This window comes from Haemaphysalis longicornis, unplaced genomic scaffold (genome assembly GCF_048455015.1).
Source record: "Haemaphysalis longicornis isolate Haplotype H1 unplaced genomic scaffold, Haemaphysalis longicornis Haplotype H1 scaffold_62, whole genome shotgun sequence".
NCBI classification, from domain to species: domain Eukaryota; kingdom Metazoa; phylum Arthropoda; class Arachnida; order Ixodida; family Ixodidae; genus Haemaphysalis; species Haemaphysalis longicornis.
The window spans coordinates 1352182-1365593 of NW_027526410.1; the positions used below are offsets into that span (position 1 = coordinate 1352182).

Sequence of the window (13412 nt, forward strand, 5' to 3'; positions counted from 1 at the left end):
GATTTTTAAAATTTTTGCAATTGTGAAGTTTGCTCTGCCATTGCTTTGAAGAATCACCCCAAGAATTGTTAACTTATCTGTCTCTGCTACTTCGTGGTCCCCGAGCTTTGATTTTTATCGCCCCTGGGCTCCTATACCTGGCGTCGTGAACTCTGATGACTTCAGATTTTTCTGGTGCGCACTTTAGGCTGTTATCCCTTACCAGCTAGGTTTTCCAGCCAGTTGGTGGCTTCTTGGAATGCCTGTTCCTTTTGAGCCAGGGAGCCTTTAGTGGCCCAGATGGTTATATGAGTGTGCTCGCCACGGCAATCCAGCTCCTGAAACCTACAGCCAGCTTCTGTGGGCAAAGTTTCCCTACTACTGCTAGTTTGCAGCCTTGGCAATGAGTTGGCACAGCATATATGGGACAGGAAAGTATCCAACCGCAATATATAGTGGCAATGCATGTGGTTTATGGTAAATTTTAAAATAGTACACTTGCCAGTCCGATTGGGCCCGCACTACAGCGAACTGTACCCGTGCGTCAGGTAGCAAGCACGAAAGCTGCACAACGCTCAGTTGCATGTGGCTGTGGGTTTGTGAGGCACGTGAAATAAATGGGCTGTAGGTCGACTAGAATCATGAAGGGATGAAAGAAAAGCTCTACTTGAATGGCCGGCTTTGAAGGGAGTGACGTCGAAACGTTAAAAAAAAAAAAAAATTACTCACTAATTTCCCCCCAAAATTTCTTCTTTGCCACTTCGAGGATGACTTTCAATGTGCCGGTCACCCGTCCGGACTACGGTGCAAATCCCAACCCAGAACTTGATCAGCCATTCACGAGGGCAGAACTTGATGCGGCACTGGCCAAGCTCACGAGAAACACCTCCCCGGGAAAAGACAGAATGACAAACAAGATGCTACGCAATACCAGTGAAAAGATGAAGGTTGAACTCTTGGGGAAAATAAACCTGATTTGGGACAGCTGCAGACTTCCGGCCATGTGGAAACACGCAGATGTCACTATGCTTCCAAAACCCAACAAACCCTTGGGCATATCCAACCTTAGGCCGATATCTCTGACTTCGTGCGCGGGCAAACTAATGGAACACATGGTGCTAGACAGGCTTACATCTCACATGGACGAACCAGCTGAGAGGGACGAAAAGGATTCCCTGACACCATGTATGGGTTTCGCCCCGACTTGTCCACTCAGGACATCCTCTTACAAATTTAAAGAGGTTATCGACAACCTAGGCACCTCACAAACAAGTGCCATCCTCGCCTTGGACGTCAAAGGGGCTTTTGACAACGTGTCGCACGCGGCTATACTTGAAACCCTGAGGACTACCCATTGCGGAGAGAAAGCCTATAATTACATCAGGGATTTCCTCTCGCATCGCACGGCAAACGTGGGACTTGGCAAATTACGGAGAGACAAATTCGACGTCACCGCAAAGGGCACTCCGCAGGGCTCCGTCATCTCGCCATTACTATTCAATTTATCAATGATGCACCTACCTGACCAGCTAAATGCCATCCCAGGTCTCAGGCATGCCATCTACGCCGACGACCTGACCTTTTGGACTACCAAAGGTCCAGCAGGCATACAACAGGACGCCCTGCAGGAAGCCATTAACTGTACGGAAACCTATCTGAAAAGATGTGGGCTCTCTATTGCACCGGAAAAATCTGAACTTCTCATACTCAAGAAGCGAACAAGAGGTAGACCCCGCGCCGAGACCCCCGACCCAGAAGTGACGCTTCATGGCGCTACCATCCCAAAGGTCAATACACTCTGAGTATTGGGTCTGACGTTTCAAAAAGACGGGGCAGAGGCTGCCACCCTCCAGAAACTACAAAACACTGTCACCCAGTTAACCAATTTAATCAGGCGAGTAACACGAAAAAAACACAGGTTGAAAGAAGAGGACACAATCAGAATGGTACAGGCCCTGGTAATTAGCAGAATCACCTACGGTACCCCTTACTTGGGGCTCAAGATTGCTGAAATAAAGAAACTCGACATTTTAATTCGTCAAATCTACAAATTAGCACTGGTACTGCCAGCCAAGACCTCCACAGAGAAACTTTTTCAGTTAGAAATTCACAACACATGGCAAGAACTCACCGAAGCGCATAAATCCAGCCAAATGGAGTGACTCAAGCTTACCTCGACCAGGTGAGCTACCTTGTACCGCCTCGGTTACGAGCCAAGCGTGGGACCTCAAAACCAAAAACGATGCATCCCCCATGCTTTGAGGGTATACTTCATGGTTGAAAACGTCCCACGCAACATGCACCCGGTTTACCACAAAGGGCGAAGGGAAGCCAGGGTCAAGGCCTTGCGAAAAGCCTACAGCAAAGACAGCTCAAGATGATATGTCGACGCTGCAAGGTACCCGGCACTAACCAAGTGGGCGTACGCGGTTGGTGTGACAAGCAGTAAAGGAGCTGAGTTGTGCTCAGCAATGGTCAATAGACTCAATACAGATGACACTGACTATGCGTAGGAGACAGCTGTCGTGCTTGCCACCACCACAGTACCCGATACCCAAGGCCGGGTGACCGTCATCACCGACTCGCAAGCGGCCTGCCGTAATTTTCAAAAGGGCCGTATCTCAGCGATGGCACTTGATCCCAAGCAACCACCGGACGTCCATCGTCCGTCCGCCGTACGTCCATTCCGGCTCTAGCGAACGTCCGTATGACGTCCGTTTCAGGGCCGATGGACGTACCATGTACATCCGTTGGACGTCCGGTTTTAACACTTCCGTACGTCCAGTCGGACGTCCGAAATTGGCTGTATTTTGGATGTTCAGTAAAAATTTACAGAATCGCATAACGACAAGCTAATGTTCTTACAGCAAACAGTACAGTACATGTATGCAGACGGCATACATGAACACAGTCAACTTGCTTCACGTTTCGTTAGCGGTTCTCAATTCTTATATATCCTTCCCCAAAGAGATCGTCGTTGGAGTTGGTGAAGTGCTTCAAAACAATTAAAAAATTAAGCTTAATATTAGAAATATGCAGATGAAACTTGCAACCTACAAGCCAGGGTGTTGATGTACAAAATCTTTTTAATTGAAAAGCACAGTAGCTTTTTTGTTTTTGCGTTTATATCCAATTTAGGCCGTTATTTGATGCTTGGAAGTAACTTCTTACGTCCGTTGGTGGATGTCATTCGGACTTGTACATCCGTTTCTGGATGTCCACTGTACGTCCGAAAATGTACGTCCAAAAATGGACGTACAGTGGCCGTCCAAACTGGGCCTTGGATGTCCGGCTGTATTTCGGACATCCCACGGACGTCCGTGGCTGCTTGGGATCTACTACATAAGGCTTCAAAAGCACGGAAAACTCCACTGGACATTTATATCATTTGGACACCAGGTCACGAGTTCTTAGAGGGTAATGAAGTGGCAGATACCGCAGCCCGAGGATACTCACACCGGGCTTCAACCCCCATAGGCACTCACCACTCTGCCGACAACCACCCGTCCATCCCCAAGCGCAGCAGAGACATATTAGAGCACTACAGGCTATCAAGAAGACGATACCCGCCACCCCACCCGAAGCTAACCAAAGAAGAAGCCACACAATTCCGGAGACTGCAGACAAATTCATTTCCGCACGCCACACAGCTGTGAAAAATACACCCCACGCTCTTCAGCTAAGACTGCAACTTCTGCTCTGGGACGCCCAACACCCTGTACCACATGGTGTGGGAATGTAAAGGCGTCACCGAAGTACCTGAAGTCATCGCACCGATACAGGAGCAGTGGGAGGTCGTGCTGACTAGCGATGTCCTGGAAAACCAGCGTGGCCTGGTGACCAGGGCCAGTCGAGCTGCAGCTGGCCATGGCATCCCGGACTAGGGACGGTGCACCCACCATGGATGACGGACAACCATCCCGCGCTCCTCTCTTCCCGTTCAATGGGAGCAATAAACGTTTTTTTCTTTTCCTCCTCACTAATTTGACTAACCTATCAAATTTCTGTCTTTTGTGTGTTGGTTTCATTTCCTTGAAGGTAAGTGCGGCTTTGAAAGGAGTCGCCAAAAATTTGGTGCCAATTTAAAGTCTCTTCGAGAGAGAGAGAGAGAGAGAGAGAAAAAACTTTATTTGCTCAGAGCCATGGTCGGGCCCGCTAATCCGGGGCTGCCAATGGTCGACGAGTAGCTCTCTCAGCCCGGTCCGCAAGCCATTTCTGGCAAGCTGGATGCGGGTTGAGCAGGGTGGCCTCCCATTGTGTTGTGGATCTGTTGTTCGGTGTGATGCTCTTCATGTTGGGGTTTTGTGTGCAGTGCCACATCGTGTGGAGTAAATCTCCCGTCTGGTCGCAGTGCGGGCACTGTGGTGTTGGGTAGATGTCCGGATAGTATTTGTGTAGGGTTGCGGGAATCGGAAGTTTGTTTGTGTGAAGTTGTCGGAGTAACACCTCCTCCATTCTTGTGAGCGAGGGATGAGGGGCTGGAAATCTCCTCCTGCCGAGCCTCTGTTCAAGCAGTATCTCCCTGTAGGCGGTACGCAGTGAAGGGGGTGAAGGTGATCGGCTGGCTCCCTTGCCTGGGGGGCAACCAGCGGGGGTGAACGCCAGGAATAAGGAATCGCGGGCTAACGCGTGCGCGGCGACATTCCCCCCGGTCTGTCCCTGATGACCCGGGAACCATATGATCTGTGCCCCTTCAGGCGGCTGATTCGCAATTATGCGAAGGGCCTGGCGACATATCCTGCCTCTGAGGAAATTTCGGCAAGCCTCTTGGGAATCGGTTAGTATAATGGCGCGAGGATGGGCAGAGATGGCCAGGGCGATGGCGACCTCTTCCGCGCGGGTCGGATCCGTCGTTTTGATAGATGCCATTGCAATGGGGTTACCACTGGACGAGCAGGCTGCTGCTGTGGTCACCCCATTGGTGGGGCCGGCACCGTCCACGTAGATTGTAGCAGGGTGGGAGTCCCACGTTTTGGAGGGGTACTGGGCCCGGAGTGTTCTGCGGACTTGATCGTGTTCCGGGTGCATGTGTCTGGGGAGGGGATGGATGTGAATGCGTTCTCTTATTTCTCGAGGGATGTCGAATCGATCCTACACCGTGGTCAGAGGGGTTATGTCCAGTCTATTTAGGGTGGCTCTGCCTGTTTTTGTCCTCGTGAGGCGCACCTGTTGCGCTATTCTCTGAGCATCTATGAGCTCTTTTGTGGTGTTATGGACCCCCAGAGCCATTAGGCGCTCATTGGACGTAGATACTGGGAAGCCCAAAGATAGTTTGACGCACTTACGAAGAGCCCAGTCTAGTCTGTCCTCCTCTCTGGGTTTGAGGTTCAGAAAAGGAGCGACGTATGTGTATCTAGAGAGCACAAAGGCTTGTACCAGCTTAGTGGTTTCAGTCTCCTTCATTCCGTGGTTTTTGGAGGTCACCCGCTTGATCATTCTGGCTACCTGGTTGGCCGCCACTATCAGGCGACTCACCGCTGTGGTATTGTGTGCCATGTTGGAAAAGTGCACGCCGAGGACACGGATTTCCTGCCTGGCGGGGATAGGCATGAAATCCACGTGCAGCTTGATGGGGTCTTGTTTCGGGTATTTGGGCTTCTTGGGCTGGACCACCAGTAGTTCCGACTTATCCGGTGCACACTCCAGGCCACGGGACCAGGCGAAGGTCTGCACGATTTCTATCGCCCGTTGGAAGCTGTCCTCTATGTCGGCCCTAGTTCCTTGATTTGACCATATGGTGACGTCGTCCGCGTACAGTGCGTGACAAATGCCTGGCACCCGGTTCAGTCTGGGCGGCAGATCCTTCATCGCCAAGTTGAAGAGTAAAGGGGAGAGAACTGCACCCTGGGGTGTACCCCGCGATCCCAGCTCAATCAGATCTAACTCGAGTCCCCCTATAGAGAGCTTGGCCTTCCGATCTTGTAAGAACGCCTTGATGTAGTTGTAGGTTCTGGAGCCGCAATTAGTCTCCGCTAAGGTGCGTAGTATGGCCGAGTGCAGGATGTTATCGAAAGCCCCTTTTAAATCAAGGGCTAGCACTGCGCACGGTTGCATGCGGTCTGGGTGAAGGTATACGTCCCTGCAGACCTGCAAAAGCACATCGGCAGTGCCTAGGTGTGGTCTGAAGTCAAACTGTGTGTGCGGAAGTTGGTCTGTGCCGTCGAGAAACCGTTGCAATCGAGTGTTGATTACTCGCTCGAAAAGTTTCCCCAGGCAGGATGTTAGCGAGATGGGCCTAAGATTCTCTACCTTCAAGTCCTTTCCCGGTTTCGGGATAAACCGAATTTCCGCTGTTTTCCACTGTTGCGGTAATGAACCGGGGATCCAGTACTCCCGATTGAAATGGTCGACCAAAGCTTGAATGTCTGCTTCACCTAGGTTGTAGAGGGCTCTCGCTGTGATTTGGTCTGGTCCCGGGGCTGTGGTCTTCTTCATGTTGGCGAGCTCAGTTTTGATTTCGTGTATAGTGACGGGTTCGTCCAAGACTTCGTTGGGTTCTCCTTAGTAATCTGGGTAATCACCCCGGCGGTCTGTTCGGAGATACTTGGCCTTGAGGTCGTCAATAAGTTCTTGGTCCGTCCCGGGGTATTGGTGCACCAGCTTAGCAAGTCGATTGGCATGCTCAGTCCTCGTGGCAGTCGGCTCCATCATTGCTTTAAGAGCCTTCCACGTCTTCGCCACGCCTAGCTGGCCCGACATGCTGTCGCAAAACTTTCTCCAGTTTTGATTAACAAGCTTTATGGCGTAATCTTCTGCCTCCTTACTAAGCTGGGCCACTCGACGTCGTAGCTTGCGGTTGAGGGGCTGTCTCCGCCATCTCTTGGTGAGCGACTCTCTGGCATCCCAGATATGGAGAAGGTGCGAGTCGACAGCTGGCACGCCGTCTGGAGCTTCGATTTTTCGCGTGTGGTGTTCCACGTCCAATAATAGCTCTCGGGTCCACAGCTCGATGTCCACTATGTTGGGTCCCCCCTGTTCCCCAAGCCGTCTTTCTCTGGCTTCTCTCCACTTGTGCCAGTCTGTTAGTCTGCAAGCTCGACGTCTTCTCTCCCATCTGCCACAAGCGTCGTCCATGCTTGTCTGTAAAATAAAGTGGTCGCTTCCGAGTCTCTGCCCTAAGTTTTCCCATTTCTCCTCCCTAACATTTCGTACGAAGGTCAGGTCCGGGCATGAGTCCCTGCTGACGCTATTTCCTGTCCTAGTAGGTTGCAGTGGGTCGGTGAGCAACGTGAGATGCTCCCGGGCTGCCAGTTCTTCCAGCTTCCTGCCTTTTGCGTCCGTTCGCTTGTAACCCCACGCCACATTGTGAGCATTGAAGTCCCCCGCCACCATCACACGGGCACCACGGCCGGCCGAAATAAGGAAGGATTTGTACAAGCAGTGACAGTGACTTTCAAATATTCGCGGGTGACCTAGAAGGTCCCAAACAAACGAATAGTTAACTTACTGCAGTTTTTGCCTAATTTAAACAAAATATGTTATTATTGCACTAGTGCTAGCCCGACTACACTGCACCTATTTATTATAAATTCAGTGTGAACGTTTTTACTCGGTGGTTAATCGGCTAATTGTGCCAAGACAAGCCCCTTGGAAGCTGCTTCAAAGGGATAGCACGTGACCATAACGGAACAACAGCGTGGTTGAAAAAGTTTTTCGGGCCGCTTTGGCCGGTTAAAACTTATTTCCATGGCGAGCAGTAGCAGGGCGAAGGGGTGCAAATAACTTAGGGAGGCCGAAATGCAAAGTGCATGCAAGAAGCGATGCAGGTGGTTTCTCAACGTCACGGAGTTAGCGAGGCTTGCTACGCTGGCGGACAGAGACCTTGAATGTGGGCCTCTACTCCAGTGTCACCAAAATCTCGGCTGCTCATGCAGCTACCTTCTAGTCCACTGCAAGTCGCCGTAAACAAGGTGAGGCATTGTGCGGGTTAGTGCAGTTGTCAACCAAGTTTGCGCGTTGCCGACTGCGGCGCAGCCCGCTGTTGTGAATCCAAGCAAACGCCTCGCGTTTCGAGGGTTGATGCATCAAGTCGAAAGCATTGTTGTCGGAAAATATGCTGTGGTCAATGTTTTGTAGGGAGTTTATTGTAAAACTGGGGCGTGAGTCGAGTTCTCGCAGATCTGCTCATACCGACTGCCGTTATGCAACCACTTTTTGAATTATTTTTTGCTTCAATTTTTGTCAGTATCAGTAGTTATTGCGGCAGTCAGTATCAGAAAGTTATTGCGGCATCTTAGCCCTGTTTTGTGATGTTTGAATGCATGGGCGTTACTTCCTGTTGTGTTGTGGAGTAGGTTGACATCAACGTTACTAGACTAGGTTCAGTTGCCAAACTGTCCGCCGACGCCGTGCTTCGGCGGTGTCTCCACTTTCAGTTTGTCCGACAGGTGGCGGGAGCGTTCCATCGAGATCCAGCTTTCTCAGCTGCTGGGCCTGCTAAGCGCTATACGGGCGCCGAATAAGCGCGTTTCTTCACGCGTAACCTGATGGAAAACTACAAACACATCACTGCAACACATCCTAGCCACTGACGCTCCTTTTATACTTGTATCAAAGCATGTAAGCGCGACATGCTTTCGAGTAACAAGTTCGAAGCTACCGGAAACCATCTGTCGTTTCGCATGGTTTCGCTGCTTTTGCGCATGCCTTTCTTTTTTATTACTCTCCGAAAATGCGCCGGTGAGAGAACACACATTCTGCATTAGTATAACGTTCATCGATTCATGCTGCAATAAGAGGTGGCATCCATGCCCGTAATCATGACGCGGGTGGGACCGTTTTTGTCTACTTAAGTGTCCTTACGGCGACGGTAGGATTAATTGTTCCCAGCAGCGTCTTCGACCACCTGGGCTAGTGACACAAGACCTCGGTAAGAGGGTCGGTGCTGAGCAGCGTGGCCTCCCACTGCTTCTCACTCGTGATTTGGAATAAAATGGCTAAGAGTCTGTGAGGGTTTTTCTTCGCAGGACCAAATCACATGCAAAGTAAACGCTGATTCATGCATCTTGGCAGGCAAAGAATGAACAAGCTTTCGTCCAGCGGTTTATTTATAAATGCACTGGTCTTCCATTTCAGTCCACACTGATCAACAGTACTGTACAAGATGTTTTAACAAACTGGTCCATAACACTGGTTAACAAACTGGTCCATGAAAGCAACATCCTAGTAATTGTTCGCATTGCTGCAGTCCAGACAAAGCGCATTTTTTCTAACAGGTATTTACAAAAGCTTAGCACGCTTCCTGGCAACTTTAACTTGCACACTTGTGTCTTTGTGTTGCCGTAGGAACCTTGCATAGAAATGCATGCGGGTGACCAGATAAAACTTTATGATGCGTGCAGAGAGCTCTTCAGAATGCACACCACATCCGACTTGTACAAGGCTGTGTCCTTGTGTCAAATCTCTGACAATGCACCGAAACAGGTCTCCAAACACTACGTTGTCCCTTGTTCTTTCCGTTATGGCGCTCTCAACGCGGGTAAGAAGTGACGTCAAGTCTTTTGATGGCAGCTGGAGGGCACCTGGAACAAAAGACCGCATCTCTGTCAGAATGGCTGCAGGTGGTACGTCATCTGTAGCAAGAAGAGTGACCTTGCAGTCATCGCAGCTCGAAAACTTTTCTGCTTTCTTCACCACGTATCCTGCAAGGTAGTACAGAGCAGCATCGTGTGGAGTTGGTCGACCATAGTCGTGCTGGTTTGCATCCTCTTCTGGCAGCTTCTCCAACACAATGTTGTGCATGAGCTGTCTGAGCTTGTCTTCTCGCTCCTTCTTCTGATGAAGGACTTCCAGCCTCTTTGAGCTCAGGCTCTCCTCCATGGTGACCAGAACAGGATCCGCATCGCCATTGCAATTTCCTTTTGTCGCCATCTTTAAAGGAGTGTACAGGCTCAAAAGCCTGAATATTTGGCCAAAATGTACTATCGTAGGGTGATCTTCGTCCCCACCAAACGACCTCACGACTCCAAAAAAGCGCTGGGGAGACAAAAAACTGTTAGTGTGAAGAGCAAAACAAGGAATGCAAAATTACACCAAAATGAATCCTAAAAAATACCTACTTCCAATGGGTCCTGGTTCAATTTCGCAGTCAGCATATATCTCACATCCTTGTCAAGAAGCAGGGTGATTATGTCTAGAACTGACATCAACGTGACTCGAAGAGATTCCGTCGTCAACTGAGATGCAAACAGCTTTGTGTTTTTTTCAATGCTGTTCTTTTCGGTCTCATTCAGCATGACCAGGAAGTCTTCTATCACCTGTAGCATGGCAGACAAATGCCCCCTTAAATATATTTAACTCATAGTATGACACAATAAGCATAAGGACACCCATTACCTTGATCTTGGGCGAGTTCTTACGGATGCCGGTAGCAGGGTGCTTGGCGTTGAGGACATCAAACAGGTCGTTAACCTGCATCGTGAACATTTCAGTTCTCTCACTGTCCTTTAAAGGGGCCCTGAAAGGCATTTTGAGCACACTAAATGAACTAGCGCAACCGTTAGATTGGGTCGTCAACGTCCTCTGTGCCAAGTATTACTCTTTTACACGCAGCGGAAAGCTCGCACTTTTGTTGCAAAGTTTGTCGTTTTTTTCTCACCCTTTCCTTCGTGTTTTTGGACGCCGCCATCTTCACATGTCTACATCATCGATTCCCAGATGTTCGTCATGAGCTAGACATCCTGCTATTGGGCGGCTTTTTCACGCTCTTCCGGCAAAGAGATGAGTCGTCTGCTCAGCGTCGGCTCGCCGGCTGATCTGCCAGGGGAGTGTCGGAGTGCTTGGACATTTTACGACAAACGAAACAAGTGTAAACAAACGCTTAACCGTTTGTATTGAATGCAACACGGCCATAACACGACATGGATATTCTCTTACCTGAGTACGTTCCATAAAGAAAGCGTTCAAGCCCCGTGGCACTTCTTTCGTGCAATCGCAGAGAACGCCCTGAGCCGAATGCCCGGGTTTGACGCATACATTTTATTCAGCTTCAAAACAATCCAGAGATGCGTTTCTAACGAATACAACGTCACAACATGCGTTGAAAGTCTGAACCACGATTGACAGAGGATGGGTTGCCTCCTGCCCGTCGTAAATTCGGTACTCACCTCGCGCGCGGTTTGCGGGGACGAACAGCAAGTCACTTAACTCTGGTGCACAAGCCGATGGCTTTTAGCCACGCACACTGCACATACCCCATGCGAGGTTGAGTCGTACGTCGCTCGAGAAAGATTATCCAGACCATGGGAAGAACTATCCACCCGCAGAAGCACAACGTCGCATTTCATCGCGAAACAAAGGCGTCCACAACACACACACCATCGCCTCCTGTAATGCCAAACGCATCTCGCACTTCCCAATAGGAGTGGGTGGTACGCCTGCAGTGACCACATGTCGCGAGGTGGGGCCCCAAGCTGAACCGGGATCACGGAACCGTAACTGACTTCTGGAGCGGTTTGTGCCTTGTTGCCAAGGCAACCGATGTTTGAGATTGTCAAAGAAATGGCGCTCGCTCCAGCGCTAGAAAGCTCAGAGCCGCGGCGGAGAATGTTTTGCCAACGTTGCCGCTCTCCACCACGCGTCGCCCCAAGCTGAACTGGTCACATGATTGAAGCGTTTTGTGCACGGGTTCTGTATCGGTTCAAAATGTCTTTTTCACATTGTGCCGGCAGGAATTACCACCGCCGCAAAATAAGACCCGGCACCAGCGGGGCCACATCTGATACGGCGCTTTTTGGATAAACAGTGCGCGGTGCATCAAGGGAACGAGCGCACGACCCTCCCCGTGCGGCTGCGAGTTCGCCGCCGATAAAAAGTCATGTGCCGCCAGCAACGTACACCGCGAAAGGGCAAGGCCAGGCCGCCGCATACATGCGCCCAGATTTTTCGTTCGCTTTTCCAGCCTTGAGCGGAGTGCGTGCGGGATTTATGGTGTCAACAAAGCTTGCCCGTAGCAGACGACGGTCTGAGCAGCGCAATAGCGGAAGTACGTCACCGCTGCGGAGCGCAGCATCATGGGAGGCAAGGCTCGCGCGCCGTCAACAGCGGAGAGTAAGTCGAAAGGAGGAGGAAACGCGGAGCGACGATATTGCGCGGTTTTTGATTTACGATTTCTCAGCTAATACTCATCGCTTTAAGAAAATTCTTGCGGGAGGAGATTGCAAATACATTGCTTTATTTGGGTGCATGTACATCCATGCATCGGCGGAAGGTATTTCAGGACCCCTTTAAGCCTGGCTCACGCTGCTCTCTGTAAAACTTCAGCCCAATGGCGACACTCCTGCTGAATAACTGAAACAAAGGTTCAAAAAATCATTTAGAAAACTTGAATAAAAACTAAATGTACGACATCGGTTAGGTACCTGTGTTGCAAGTCTAACATTCGTTTTTTCCAGCTTGCTTGGCTTGACGTGCGAAGACGTGAACTTCGGAACAATCTTGAGGTGGCTATCCTTTTCAGCTTCGTACAGGCGCACGTAGTGTTCGAAGTTTATGCAGTTGGTGCCAGCCTGGTAAAAAACAGCAAGAAAGGCATAAGTAAATTTCATGTAGGCTATTTGTGCAATCCCGTTTGAATTACCTTTGCATATGTGTGTGTCAGGAGATGGTTTCTCACACACTTTATGATGTGGGGTACATCACACAGGAAATGAAGAAACCTTCCGTCTTCAAGCGTCGGGTGAGGAATCTTGTTGACAGGGTGGTGCAACTTTCCAGATATGCCAAGATCTGTCCACATTGATCGGTTGTTGCCCGCACCATCACTAACAACACCCAGGACTGTTGCACCATGGCGCTCAAGTTGCAGCACTGATTCCACAACAATCTTGGCCAATTCAGCCCCAGGAGCTGCCCCCCCAGTGGCGAAACTGGCAATGGGCTGAACCCAATTGTGAAACAAAGGGATGAACATTAGTACAAGGGCATGGTCAGCCAAGATGGCCTTGCTTTTCTCTCCTGTGTTTTCGAACTCCACAAAGCCATCAAACTTGTACGTGGATTTGTTGAAGTCCACTCCCTCTCTCAGCTTGATTTCATCCAGCACGAGCGTACCACACTTCTCAACATCACGCTTGCTTGAAAAGAATGCCTCAAGCGCTTTCAGGACCACTTGGTTGTAGCCATACTCACAGGGTACACCTGAAAGCACCTGGTTAAGTCGGCTTGTAGTCGGTAAGGGAAGCAAATTCATCTTGCGTATCAAATTGTAGGCTTTGGGGCTTGAAATGTGGAGGAGAAGGCAGTTCAGCACCCAACTTCTGGTGTATCGCACACCCTGCGGTCCCTTTGCTTCCATTTGTTTCAGAGACATCTTGAATGCTAGCTGTTGGAGAGGCGGAAGTGACATTAGATGCTCACTGATTGATGAGGATCTTTCGCTTGTCAATTTCTCTTTTAGTTCTGCCATATTCTTCGTGAAGGACACTCTCGCAGCA

General features: G+C 50.1%; 1 long non-coding RNA gene across 1 annotated transcript in view; it reads left to right on the forward strand.

Moving 5' to 3' along the window:
* The first annotated feature begins 7603 nt into the window (after window positions 1-7603).
* LOC144144121 (uncharacterized) overlaps window positions 7604-13412 on the forward strand; it is a 33310-nt gene continuing 27501 nt past the window's right edge. Inside the window, exon 1 of the long non-coding RNA XR_013317164.1 lies at window positions 7604-7889. This is a non-coding gene — a long non-coding RNA (uncharacterized LOC144144121). The remainder of the gene's footprint in view (window positions 7890-13412) is intronic.